Below are 13,029 nucleotides of genomic sequence, written 5' to 3'. Positions count from 1 at the left end.
TGGGATAATCCCGCCTGAATTATGAAACAATATACAGCGCCCTGATGTCCTTGAGCGTCTGATTTTTTGTAGGCGCTGCACTGTGCAGCCTCACACTTGGTGCGGGAAATCAAACCAGTGAATGGGTATAAAGACAGCAGGGCAGACACGGGGCTCAGAAGAGAGCAGGGTTGAGGGGCAAGTAATGCTGCCTGGGGGGATACCAGTGATTGAGGAGGGTGTAAAGCTGGGACTGTGGTGCCAGTGACTCAGTGAACAAAGGGGATGAAGAAGAGCTGCAATGGGAAATGATGGTTAAATTTGGTGCGGGTCTGTGCCTGTGAGTCGGTAGGCAGAGGGAGCATCGGGCAGCATGGACCCCAGCTTCCTCACATGCCACGAAGGGAAAACTGAGCTGCAGCATCTGAGGACAGTGCTGCTCCCTTAAAGAGGCGCGCTAAACCTCCAGTGCGCGATCAAGCCTGGTTGGCAGGGGGAGGGGTCCTCTCAAGTGGGAAATGCATGAATATTTGTGTGGAAGCGCCGCAGACCCCAGATCTAGCTGCCGGTTGCCTTGATTGCTCTACTGTGTGTTTACGGTACATAAAACAAGTCAGTTTTTATTTAGCCTGGTTTTAAATGATGCCGAATGATTTCTCAAGGGGGCCCTGAAAGGGGGAGAGGAAAGAAAAATCAATGGAATGGGTGTTTAATGTGGGAAAACTACAGCTGGCGAGTCACTCCAGGGTCACCGTACCACCATCAAAATGTGGATTGGCAGCCTGGAACCACGAGTGCGTCTGAACCCTGCATTTACCTTTCCCAAAAGTCAGAAAGGGAAAATGTGAAAATAGGTTACACATTTTTACAGACTAACAATGCACGATCATGTTTGTGATGCTGAGTGGCAATAAAGCATGTTTATTCAACCACCGGTGGTGTGATCAATTCAATCCAAATGAAAGGTTAGGAGCAGAAAAAGCAAATGGGTGAGAGAGGCACCTGATCGCCCGCTGTAAAGGTGCCAGCGAGCGATGCGAGGAATGCACGTTACTGTGTGCATAACCGCATGCTCTAGGCCAGACAAAAAGCTGTGGTCGGCTTTTTAAAGCCCACTCATTAAATGTCTCACCAGGGCAGCGCATGCGCTGGCTCAGGCCAGACCTAAAAAATGGTGCTGTGCTGCTTGAAATAGAGGTCCATCCTATTGGTCAGCAAGATGGTGCCCCTTTGCTAGATTTTAGCTAGGAGCCCTTGAGATTCTTACATTCTTGCATATCAGAAATAAAAAGAGAGCGAGGTTGATAAAGGGATCCTGAAGGAGGGCTCCCCTTCTAGTCACCACACATTTCCTGGTGTCAGGTAGTGAAAGTTTGTTGAGGTGGCCCAGCATAGCTGCCATGTTTTCAGGTTTTGTCTGTAATATCTCAAAACTGTCACTCAACATACGTATTTAGATGGTTTATGTGTGACGCTTTTGCTGCGAACACAACAAAGCTGTTATGTCCACAAGGTCTAATAAATATTAGAAACTGTCTAACAGCTTTAAAATACAAATTGACACTCCACAGACAGAAGAAAATCAAAATATTGGAAGGTGTTCCATTAAGTTGGTTTTGCAAGATTTATGACTTGCAAACATAAATTCATGATCATTGTAATGATTAAAATCTAGTATTTCCTTAATTCAAATAGTGGTAAATAGGACTACAAATTTTAGAGTGCATCATTGCATTAGATCAACAGTCACAGCTGGGGCATCCGTCTCTTTATGTCATGGCAGTCTTATTGCAACCCATTATAAATAATGGTAATTTTAATGGGCTTTGACAAATAACGGGCAGAGTAGGTCCTGCCGAGATTTGAACCTACAGACTATTGCTTAATAGACGTTCTAAGTAGAAGGGACTCGTATGCTTTCTTCACCTAAAAGTATATAAGGAGATCAAATTTCTAAAACAAAATACCATGACTGTAAATACCACTCAATTGATAGATGCACAGTAAATGCCCCTAAATCAAACTCTTGAATGCTTAGAAGCGACGCATACAATCTTCAAAGTACGATGCAAATAACACAACAATGCTGTTTGTTGCAGGACAAGTGTATGGGCTTCAAGTAGCAGATGGTCTCAATGGATGGCTCTTGAGGTCCTGCTCTCCACTCCCATCTCAGCTTGCTGACTGTAGGATAGACAGACCAACATCCAAGCTGCCCACATAGGAATACCTAGCTTGCAGGAAAGATAAATCATAGGATGTGGCCATGCCTCTTTAATTCTGACTTGTATGGGAGGAGGCAAAGAATACCACCATGCAGGCACCCGTCACATGAATCATGTACATGTGATCTTCTTTACCAAATTCTTCTGACATACCACTTTGTTCAATTTGCCATCCGGACTCATATCTCTTTAGCAGCCTCTGTCCACAACAATTGAGTGTATTCAAATGTAAGGCAGAAGCCATTCCTCTTCTCTGTGGTAGTTCAGACTCTGGTCAACAATCCCTACCCTTTCATCCTTGCACAACTAGATGTAGGTGTGCCCAGTCCCTCTCGAAACAGGTCGTTATTTTGTTACTACTAGCCCAGTGAAGATCACCTTCCATCCTGGACACTATTTTCTAATCTCTTTCAGGACAAACCCATTTTTACTATGGAGCTGTTTGTTCCTTGGAGATTCATACTACCCTCCCCCTGCAACTTTGCTGGATCCCCTTAGAACTATCCCTGTGACTTGCTTGTTGGTGCACTTAAGTTATTTCCCATTTCCTTACCTTGTGAGAGCTATACTATGATTCAGTTTTGGGCAAGTGACTGACACAACTTTTTAAAATTGGTGCCCGGTCCCATTGCAGACTGATGCCGAGCGTGTGAGGCCCATACTATTTTAGGGTGTACTACCCTAACTTGGTCTCCTTCACCCAGTTCAGATGCAACCATTGTACTCTCGATTGCACTCTACTCATTATAACCATACAACTCTCATCAGGCTCTTTGAAGGTCCACCCTTTCATAGTTGCATATTCTAGTGATCAACACATTGCATATTGGTTGGACTTTCACAATTTCTCTCTTCTTCTATGTAGTCCATATGGTTGGTGCACTGATTTCATGTAAGTTTTTCAGAATTCATTATTGAGGTTTTGATAGATTATCCTTTTTCCATCTTATGTCATGCACATATGTATTTATGTATGTGGTTTTCTGTAGTACAAACCTAGCCATAAGGTAATGTAGAGAGTCAAAGACAAGCATAAACTCAATGAGTGATGAGTTAATGCAGTGTGATATATTGTTCTATAAAAAGGTGCATTATAAACTCTTTCCTAGATTGGAGCAGCTTTGGGCCAGCCTTGTTAGTTACAGGGATGGTGTTCCAGATCCTGGGTGCATAGATGGATAAGGCCTATAACTTTGAATTTTCTTTTTTACACTTCTTAGTCTGCACTATTATGGTTATGGTGTCCTGGTTGCATGGGTGCATGGGTGTCCTGGCTTCATGTGTGTCAGGAACAGCAACGCAGTGTGGATGGCTTGCGGTCAGAGTAGAAAATAATTTGTCAGAGGTGCCATTCAAGGCAGATAAGATAGACGTTAGGTACAAATATAGTTTCTAAACTTTTAGTTATTCAGATCATTATACCTTAAATAATGATTTAATCTAGTTAAACTGAATGCAGATATAAGTAATGTTGCACACTTTAAGATGGAAGCCGAAATGTTGATTGTCTGATATATCGTCCTAAACAAATGGCACTCACGTAATGAAGATCTCATGTCAAACAAAAAGAAATGAGCATTGGACTCTGGAGGCCATCTTTGAACTGTGGCATGTCAGGGCAATGACCTGGAAGAACCTCGCTTCCCAGTGGCAACATTGCTGTCTTTTCATGACTCACTCAGTTAGAAGACTCATTGATGCTTTGACTATCAATCAACCACTAAACCATTGAACAGATGATAAAGGAATCAATGAAAATAGGAATGGAATAGTGACATTATTAAATGTCATAGGAGAGAATGTAGATGTCATGTTCTTTGTGGCCTTTTATGCGACATTTAATAAAAGCAGCTTGCGGAAATCAGAAGTTATATGCCTGCGTGTCATTCTGCTTGTTTTGCTACAGTTGCACATTTAGCAATCATGTTCAAATATAGTTTGATGTTTGTGCATCATTTTAATTTGGCAAATACTTTGCAATGTCTGAAAACTTATGCCAGGGTTGAGCCCCTATTGACTATGTTAATATGGGAAGAAGTGTTGAAAGATATCAAAACTATGGGTGGGCAGAGAATTTATCTCAGCTGGAGAAGTTCTTGGAGTTTTGTCCTCTCTGAACTCTACTCAGAGTGTGGAGTTCTGCAAAATTCTGTGAAGTGGCGTGGAGCAGAGTTTTTCCGCTTGTGCAGCTTTCCAACATCAAGTTGGTCAGTACGAGCAAGAAAAAACATAAGCTAGGCTACCTCCTAGAAATATTTCTCAACGTGATCAGTTGCGGTAGGTCACTATTGCTCGCGTACCGATACCTGGCGTTCGTGTTGAGGAAGCTCCTGCTCAAGTGGAACACCTACTCGATTGGCAGAAAGAAACAGTATCCTCTTGCACTGTGCCTGATTGCCATTTGTGCTGATTTTATAGCTTGGGATAAACTCCTGGTGCTATAAATCCTGCGCGAGCAGTGGAGTGCCATAATTCATGCTGCTCCGCAGAGTTTGACAGTGTTTTTTCTGCACTTCACATAGTTCCGCATAGTTGAACTCCACAAACTCCCCCCAGGCCTAATAAAAATCCCAATAAAATTGATTTGGGTGGCTTTGGTGTCCATTAACTTGACACCACACTGCAGCATTAGTTACTACTTTGAACCCCCTTTGTGAATTTGTTGATATTGTATAGGCTTCAACAGACCTGACAGGATGATCTTTAGCCCACGTTTGGTGTGCCCCAGGTGTGTCTGCAAACTCTTCCTCTATGCGGCACTAGAAGTGTGAGGCTAGACTGTTAATGTAGGAAACTGGCTCTCTATATAGTGTATCAAAATGCGGCACACTGTGGTGACAGTATAGGCAAATACCAAAGGAATTACAGAGGAACAAATGACACCCCAAATGTTCTATTTTGTGGTATTGTGGGAGATCAGTTAGGCATATCATAGGGTAGTGCTACTATTTATTGCACACACAAATGCAGTAAGTCAGACCACACTCAAAAATGAAATCTTACATCAATTTACAAAAATAACAAATACTTTTATATAAATTTAGATAACAATGTTCATAGGAATTGGGTAAGTTCTTTTTGAGTTATTAATTTTTACAGTTTTCCAATATGGACACAGTGCAAAACATGTATTGCATTTGGGCCCTTAAAAGCTGCTTATGGACTGGTCTTCCGGACTAAAGGTGAATATGGGGTTAGGTCCAAGGCCATAGGCACAGCTCACCATGGGAGGCTCCGGTGCGTCTGGTGCAGAGGTGTGTCGTGGCGTCGGGTGTCCCATCATTTCAATGGGAAAATGTCCGGTTACAAAGAGGCTGCAAGCAGGGACTGGGACACCAGTCTGGGGCAACCCACAGGGGGTCCAACGATTGAGCTCCTCGAGCACTAATGTAGGGCTCGAGTGCAGTGGTGTCTTTTTTAGGGGGTCGCATGGTCCCTGAAGTTCTTCGATGGGCAGGTCAGCATTCCTCAGAGTTGGTGTCTGGTCGGGCACCACAAGCCTTGGCTGCTGTAAGGGGTCCGGTGCCACAGGGATTAGTCCTGTGCAGTGCTTGTGTGTCCTGGTGTCCTCTTACCCGGTGAGAGGACATATATGACCTTTAGGAGCACAGGGTCCTCTTCCTGGGGAGCTGCTATGCCTGCTATGCCTGGGTGGCCAGGGAGTGACACCTCAGTGGACTGCACCTTGTGTCTTTGATGCCTGCAGCTGCAAGGGAGTATCTCCTCTACTCCAAGGGAGTTTCTACAGGCAATTGGAGAAGTACTGACAGCCCTCCTGGTATCTTGGAGAGTGACAGTGGCAGGACAAGCCTGCTTCTTCTATGATTGTTGGGGACAGCAGTCTGGCTTCCTGGGTTGGTGACAAGTTAGCCGTGGCTCCTCAGTTCTCGTGGCAGGACTCATATTTGTCCACTACGTCTCTTGATCCATCGGATCCTGAAATCCTGGTATCAGGGGGTTCCCTAAATACTCAGGGTGTTAAGGGAAGTGAGGGTTAGTAGCCATTGGGATACTCACCCCTGGGTTCACTGCACCGCCTAGATGAGCACTTCCTTTGGGGAGTGGACATCACCCTGTCCCAGAATTCCTAATTTCACCACACACAATATGGTGGAGTTTCTAAAGTTGTGCTCATTTCCAGTTAGTCACCCATGTGGTATGTCTATCCTAGCAGTGGGATGTATGTCAGTACAACGCGATCTTTTGGATCGCGGTACTTGACATCGCGGGCATTACAACGCAAGTCGTTACAACGACTTGCGGTGGAGGGCGCGGATATTGGAATATTATAATTTTATATTCCAACACCAGTCTACGTAACAGTAGGGAAGGTGTTGGAATATAAAATTACATCATTCCTTGTCCAACAGCGCCATCCAGCGCAAGTCGTAGTAACGACTTGCGTTTTAATGGCATTGTTGTAAAGGCACTGCGGTGTAAACACTGCGTTGTAAACAATGCTCCCCCTAGCAGTGCAACATACCTCTTGCATAGCTCATTTTCCCACGTGTACAGGTGTCAAAGGCTCTGGACAATTGAGGTTGGCTTACTTTCCTGTGAGAGAAGCAAAATTTGTATAACAAAGGCGGTGGGTTCATTAAAGCTCTCCCGCTTTGGAATGCCAATTTGTGGTTCATTCTGTGGAACGGGGTGTAAGCACCCTCTGCCCCCAGCAGGCTTTGTTTCTGACCTCCTGAGAGCAAAGGCCCTCAAACTTATGGGGCAGAAACTGAACTCTGGTGGCAGGCTGGCAAAAACCAGTGAGTCAACACACCAGTAGTTGGTAGGTTTTCAGGAGGAACCTCTTAGGTGCCCTCTGGGTACATGGATTAATACATTTAACACTGGCATCAGTGTTGGTTTATTAGTACGAGATATTTCATAACAAAAATCCCTATTTCAGTGAAGCCATCATGTGGCTGGGGAACTCGTTTTGGTCAGTGCCGAGTACATACCTTGAGATGGTTTCCCTGCTCTCTTGCAATATCTAGCACTAGACATCACCAGGACAAATCTGCTCATTCAGATGTGTCGTCACATAAAATATAATGCACCCTGCCTTGGCGCTCAAAGGCCTGCTGTAGGGGTGACTTACATATATTAGAGTCAGTGACTTTGACATAACACACAGGAGTGTGTAATATCATGGTTTCACTCATGGTTTGCACCAAGTCACGCAGCCTGCAAGGGCAGTCTGTGTGGATTTTGTATGTGGGTCACTAAGTCAGCATAAGATATGCTGCAGCCCTTAGGGACCCTCTTTAGTACCCCTGCCCTAAGTACCTGGAGCACCATTTACTAGGAACCTATACGGGTGCCAAAGTCCTTTGCCAATTGTACCACAATTAGATAACACCTTTTTTGTGGGGAAGGAAAACTGGCACTGAGGTCTGGTTAGCTGGCCACAGTACACTGTTGAGGTCAAAGTTAACATCTAGTAGCTAAAAAGGGGGCAGAAAGTGTGGGGGGTAACTTCAGCAAAAGCCCAGTTATCTACACAAACCCCCCAGCCAACAGACCAGGAACCTCAGCCACAACCTGGGAGAGTATTGCTAGTATTTCAGGCGAGGAAGGGAGGAAGGTAACAGGCTGTATTGTTGCAGGGCCTACTCTGTCGCACATCCATCTGTCCAGGCCCCTGCCTCTGGCCAGCTGATCCATCATAAAAGTAACAGGACCCATTTTGAACTGTGCTAGATTTGACTAACCTTCTATCCTCCCCTTGGGGATATAAGTAGCTACCTTTGCTAACTCGATGCTTGCCAGAGCAATGCCAACTTACTCAAATAGGTTATCCACAGGCAGAGTAATCCCACTGTAGTGTAGTACCCACTAAACCGTAGAAACGGTATGTTTGTTGGATATCATAAACTTTGAGTGAGGTGCCTAGACTGATTCCTTGCACCCCCCAGGATATGTTGGTCTGGAGACCAGCTAGCTCCCAGTGCCACCAGAAGCCCCCTAACCTTGCCAGGGAACAAATGGTATCAGAAAACTACTGAGCATGACAAACCTGTCCCCTCAGGTATTGTGAAAAAGGATCAGAACCTTTGGCTCAGTCACTCATGCTTACTTGTGCTCAGAGAAATATACGGAAAATACTCAGTGAAGCATTTTCAATTTATTTATTGAACCAACGTTATTCTTGTAGATGATACATTTGTTGTGATAATCAGTAGACAGAAGCAGATTAAAGGGATTACAAGCACCAAAAGCGTAAATGGTAGATATATTTCTATCATCTTGCTAAAAAGGTGTATATAGGCAGGCAAATAAACGAGGAAGTAATCAGGTTTACTCCTACTATGCAAACCCTAATCTGCATGTACCTAGAGTGTGTGTGGGTTGAAGCCAAGAATTCCCCCAAGGGATGATCCAACTCCATTATCTGGTGGAAGAGAATGTAGGAACCCGTCTTGATCATTAACTGAACTCCCCTTATTGAGAGGTCAGACCGGTGCGTGGTCAATTCTCAGCATGCAGGAACCCTTGGTGTCAGTTTGTCCGCTGAAGTCTCTCCTCTCTCAATATTTTGGGATGCTCTTTATTTACAATAGAAAGCATCCTTGGGATGTGCGTATAGATTATTGATGTTATGGATATGTAGATAGCCCTGTCGCCCAATGGATGAAGATAGAACAAAATTTGTTCTAAGTGCGTAGAAGTCCCTTGTACATGATGTTCGAGGCATTGTGATAATGCTGTGCAAATCTAGATGTGTAAACAGAGTAGTTTCAGAGTAACAACTCTAACATTGACATGAATGCAAATATGTAAGAAAAAGGTTATTGTGAAAAATAGGACAATATAAGAAATGAGCTACTTCGCTACATGGGCCTAACCTGGGCACATAACACCCACTCCTCATACTAAGGGTCGATATATAAAAGCTATCTAAAAGCGAGCAGACCATTGTGAAATAAACTTAAAAAGGTCAAAAGCTACTGTTAAATTCATCTAAAAGCAAGCTTTCCTCTAAAAACATTAATATAAAAAGTCATTACACTATGTGAAATCTTGAGCACTCAGAAAGTCACGGTGCCTAGAAAAATAAAGCAAAAAGCTGTTTTGATGTATTTTGTTTAAAAACAGGCCACATGTTTCCCACTACATGAAAAAAGTCAATTGTTTATCTGTTCCAAGTGGTAGACACGACATTTCCAGAGGCGCACTTCAAAGCAGGTTTGTGGACCACAGGCGACTCCATCCAGTTCCCATACCAGCTGCTGAGGACAGGACTGCATCCTGTAAGTGTATTGTACAGCCGATGTTCATTTCACTAGGAGCCAAAGCATCCCCGGGTGGCTCGAAGAACGCATTCATCAGCAATGGAATAAGCTGAGCAATACAATACTGATGGGCCTTTAGGGGGTCCATTAGTAATTCAATGTGTAGTGGCACAATCCATTGTGATCCTAGACATAAATCCAATTTTAATTTGTGGCTTCAAAGCAGGTAATAGATTATGTGTTGCACACAGTAAAGCCAAACAGGCCGGAAGGACATGAATCAGTGCACATTTAAATCTTGAAGTTGAGGTGTGCAGATGCAGTGTACCATGTTCTCATGGCATTCCATCGCAAGCAGTGCTGTCTCAATTCTAGGTTGAACTGGGGCGTCCATTGCTGAGTAAAAAGATTTAAATCAAGATTCCCGCCACAGGAGGAGGAGCTACGCGGGCATCCAAGATGGTCGCGTGAGCAGAGAGCTCCCGAGACCCGCGCCGTCCTTCTTTATCTATCCTTCACCTATCCTGGTCATTTTGACGGGCTTTTGCAGCGCCATCGTCGCTGATGCTACTGATCCTTCTCTGGTCAAAATCGGACCCTGGGGACCATTTTTCTGAACTTTGCAACTTTCTGGCCTGCCCGCGGGCGCGACCGGGGACTCGGCTGCCCACTTTGGCCGACCTGTAATTGAACAACAACGGCTGCCTGGCATCTGGCCCGCCGGAGGTGTATTGCTTTCACTTTCGGTTTCTTTTTCTTTGTTCCTGTCTCCTCCTACTCTGCCTTGCCTGCGGCCCTCTCAGCCTGCACTATCCTCCGTTGGACTGGCAAGGAGGCTGCGACACCTCTGTCTCAGCGGCGCATCGGAGTTTCGAGACTTTTCTACCTTCTCGTCACTTCCCCTGGCTATCTGGCCGACACTGAATGCGAGATGGCGACGAAAGTGGAGGCCGAAAAACGCCGGAAGGCGGCAACCCGGGGGGGATCGATCCAGTCAAACATGATCGAACGCTACACCCAGCCGAGGGGCTCCCCCGGGACCGTATGTATGGGTGCTGAAGGACTTCAAACGGACACATCGTCTACTTCGGAAGTGTCGCTCCAAGACCTAATGGCTGCCATTACTGGACTCAAGGCCGACATGAGTCAACAATTTGAAGCCGTGGTGACCAAAATAGACACGGTGGCGGTGGATGTGACTCTGATTCGGGCTGACTTGGCCAAAACAAATGAGCGGGTGAAGGCACTAGATCTCAAAACGTCGAGCCTGGTGAACGACATGGCTGAGGCGCAATCCGAAATTGGCAATCTGCGTGCGTCGCACGACTTACTGCTTAAGCGGATGGAGGACTATGACAACAGGGCCAGGCGGAACAACATACGCCTTGTCGGAGTGCCGGAAGGTGATGGTGCTGTAGCTACCGATCTCTTGGTCGAGGAACTCATAGTCGCCCAACTGGCTCCGGCGGGACTTAGTAAGTTCTTTGCCGTGGAGCGCGCCTATCGTTTTCCTGGAGGTCAAGTGAAGCCGGGGAACCCACCGAGGCCTATCATCGCCAGGCTTTTTCACTACCGGGACAGGGATGCTATCCTCCAGGCCGCCCGTAAACATGGTCCCCTGAAGTATGACAATAACTCTGTCTCCATATATCCCGATTTCACTCCTCAAGTGCAGCGGCAAAGATCAGGATTCCTTGGAGTGAAGCGTCGTCTAAGGGACCGGGGACTGAAATATGCCATGCTGTTTCCGGCCCGGCTCCGGATCGAATATCGGGAGCGTGCCTATTTCTTTGATCAACCTGAACGTGTAGCCGACTGGCTGGACTCGTTGCCGGCAGAGGACTTTGGGAGCGGAGGCCCTGGTGGTGCGGAAGGTGGTGCAGCGGCCCAGGAGTAACAGATGCCCTAGAGGTTCCGATTGAGACTATGAAACGTACTGTGTACATTGACTTATTCCCTAATGACTCTGCCCGTGGCGGTGCGGTAACGGGTGATTTCTCCCTTCCTCCTCGGGGGGTTCTTTGTGTAGAAGTATGGGGCGACAGGCACACTGCAGTTGGGGGTGGCTTTTTAGTCAGCAGGGGTGCAGGGAGGGGGGTGTTGTAACGGGTTTGGGTCTTGGGGTTGGTGTTTGGGGACTGGGTTCTGTTTTGTTTAATCTGTTTTGTTCTCTGTTACATGGTATTTCACATCTTGCAATGACTTTTCATAGTGGGTTCTGCTGGGGGGTGGGTGTGGAATGTTTTTGTCGCAATGGGGGGGGGTGAAATGCGGATTCTTTCTTGGAACGTAAATGGTTTGGGTGACAGGATTAAGCGGGGCATTGTACTGCAATTCTTGAGGCGCCACGCCCCTGATGTTGTGTTTCTTCAGGAGACCCACTTGATTGGCAATGCTTGCAAGGCCTTAGACCGCCGGGGTTATCGACTGGTTGCACATGCGGGTTTCACCTCGGGTTCCCGGGGTGTGGGTATTATGGTAAGGTCTTCCCTTGCTCTTGCTATCGACGATGTTATCCTTGATGAGCGTGGGCGGTATGCTGCTGTTTCGGGGAGGTGGGAGGGTAAGCAGGTCGTGTTTGTTGTTGTCTATATCCCCCCGGGACTGCAGGCTACCACTTATGCTGATTTAGGCAGGACTCTCCTTGGGCTGCCAGACGGCTTGTTGGTCCTGGGCGGGGACTTCAATTCTGTCATGTCCGGCGACTGCGACAGGCTACCCCCTAGAGTATTGCCACAGTCCCAGATGTGGCTCAGTGAAATGGCTGACACTTTTGGTTTAGTTGATGTCTGGCGCTCACTACATCCCACACTCCACCAATACACTTTTCACTCTGGTGCGCACGGCAGCCTCTCCCGCATCGACTATTTTCTTATGTTAGCCTCCACTTTGTCCACTGTTCGTGAGATTCGGCATCTCCCCCGGGGTATCTCGGACCACTCCCCCCTGCTAATTACGATTTCTGTGGGCGGTCTTCCTGGTAACAGAGTTCCCCCGATCCCTCCTTGGCACTTTCGAAACCCTCGGCTCCGCTCAGACTTGATTAAGGCAATAGATTGCTACTTTTCTGAGAATATGGGCTCAGTCACTTCCCCCACTGTTCTCTGGGAGGCCTTTAAGACGGTTATTCGGGGTTCCGCCCTGTCACTCATTGCCACTGAGCGTAGGGTCAAGAGGGAGGCTGTTGTGGCCCTTGAAACTGAAATCACTGCGCTTGAAAGTGAGTTGGGTGGGAATGACACGCCTGCACTGTTGCATGAATTGGAATTAAAGCAAGCAGACTATAAGGCCTGTGTCACAGATGCTGCTAAATTGATGCGGTCTAATCAACTTGGTCGGCTGTATGATGTGGGTGACAAGGCTAGCAAGCTTCTTGCGAGGTTAGATAAGACTGAGCGTGCGAGTCGTGTTGTTCCCTCCATTGTTCGTGATTCTGGTGTGACTGTCTCCGATCCGGGTGAGATTATTGAGTGCTTTGTTGACCACTTCCGTACGGTTTATACGCCTGTTAGTGATCGAGATGAGGCCGACTCCAGGCTACTCCTACGTGACATTGCTCTGCCTACTGTGTCTGATGCGGACTGCCTCGCTCTGGA

Source organism: Lissotriton vulgaris, chromosome 10 (genome assembly GCF_964263255.1).
Source record: "Lissotriton vulgaris chromosome 10, aLisVul1.2, whole genome shotgun sequence".
NCBI lineage: Eukaryota > Metazoa > Chordata > Amphibia > Caudata > Salamandridae > Lissotriton > Lissotriton vulgaris.
This window is presented reverse-complemented; position numbering follows the sequence as displayed.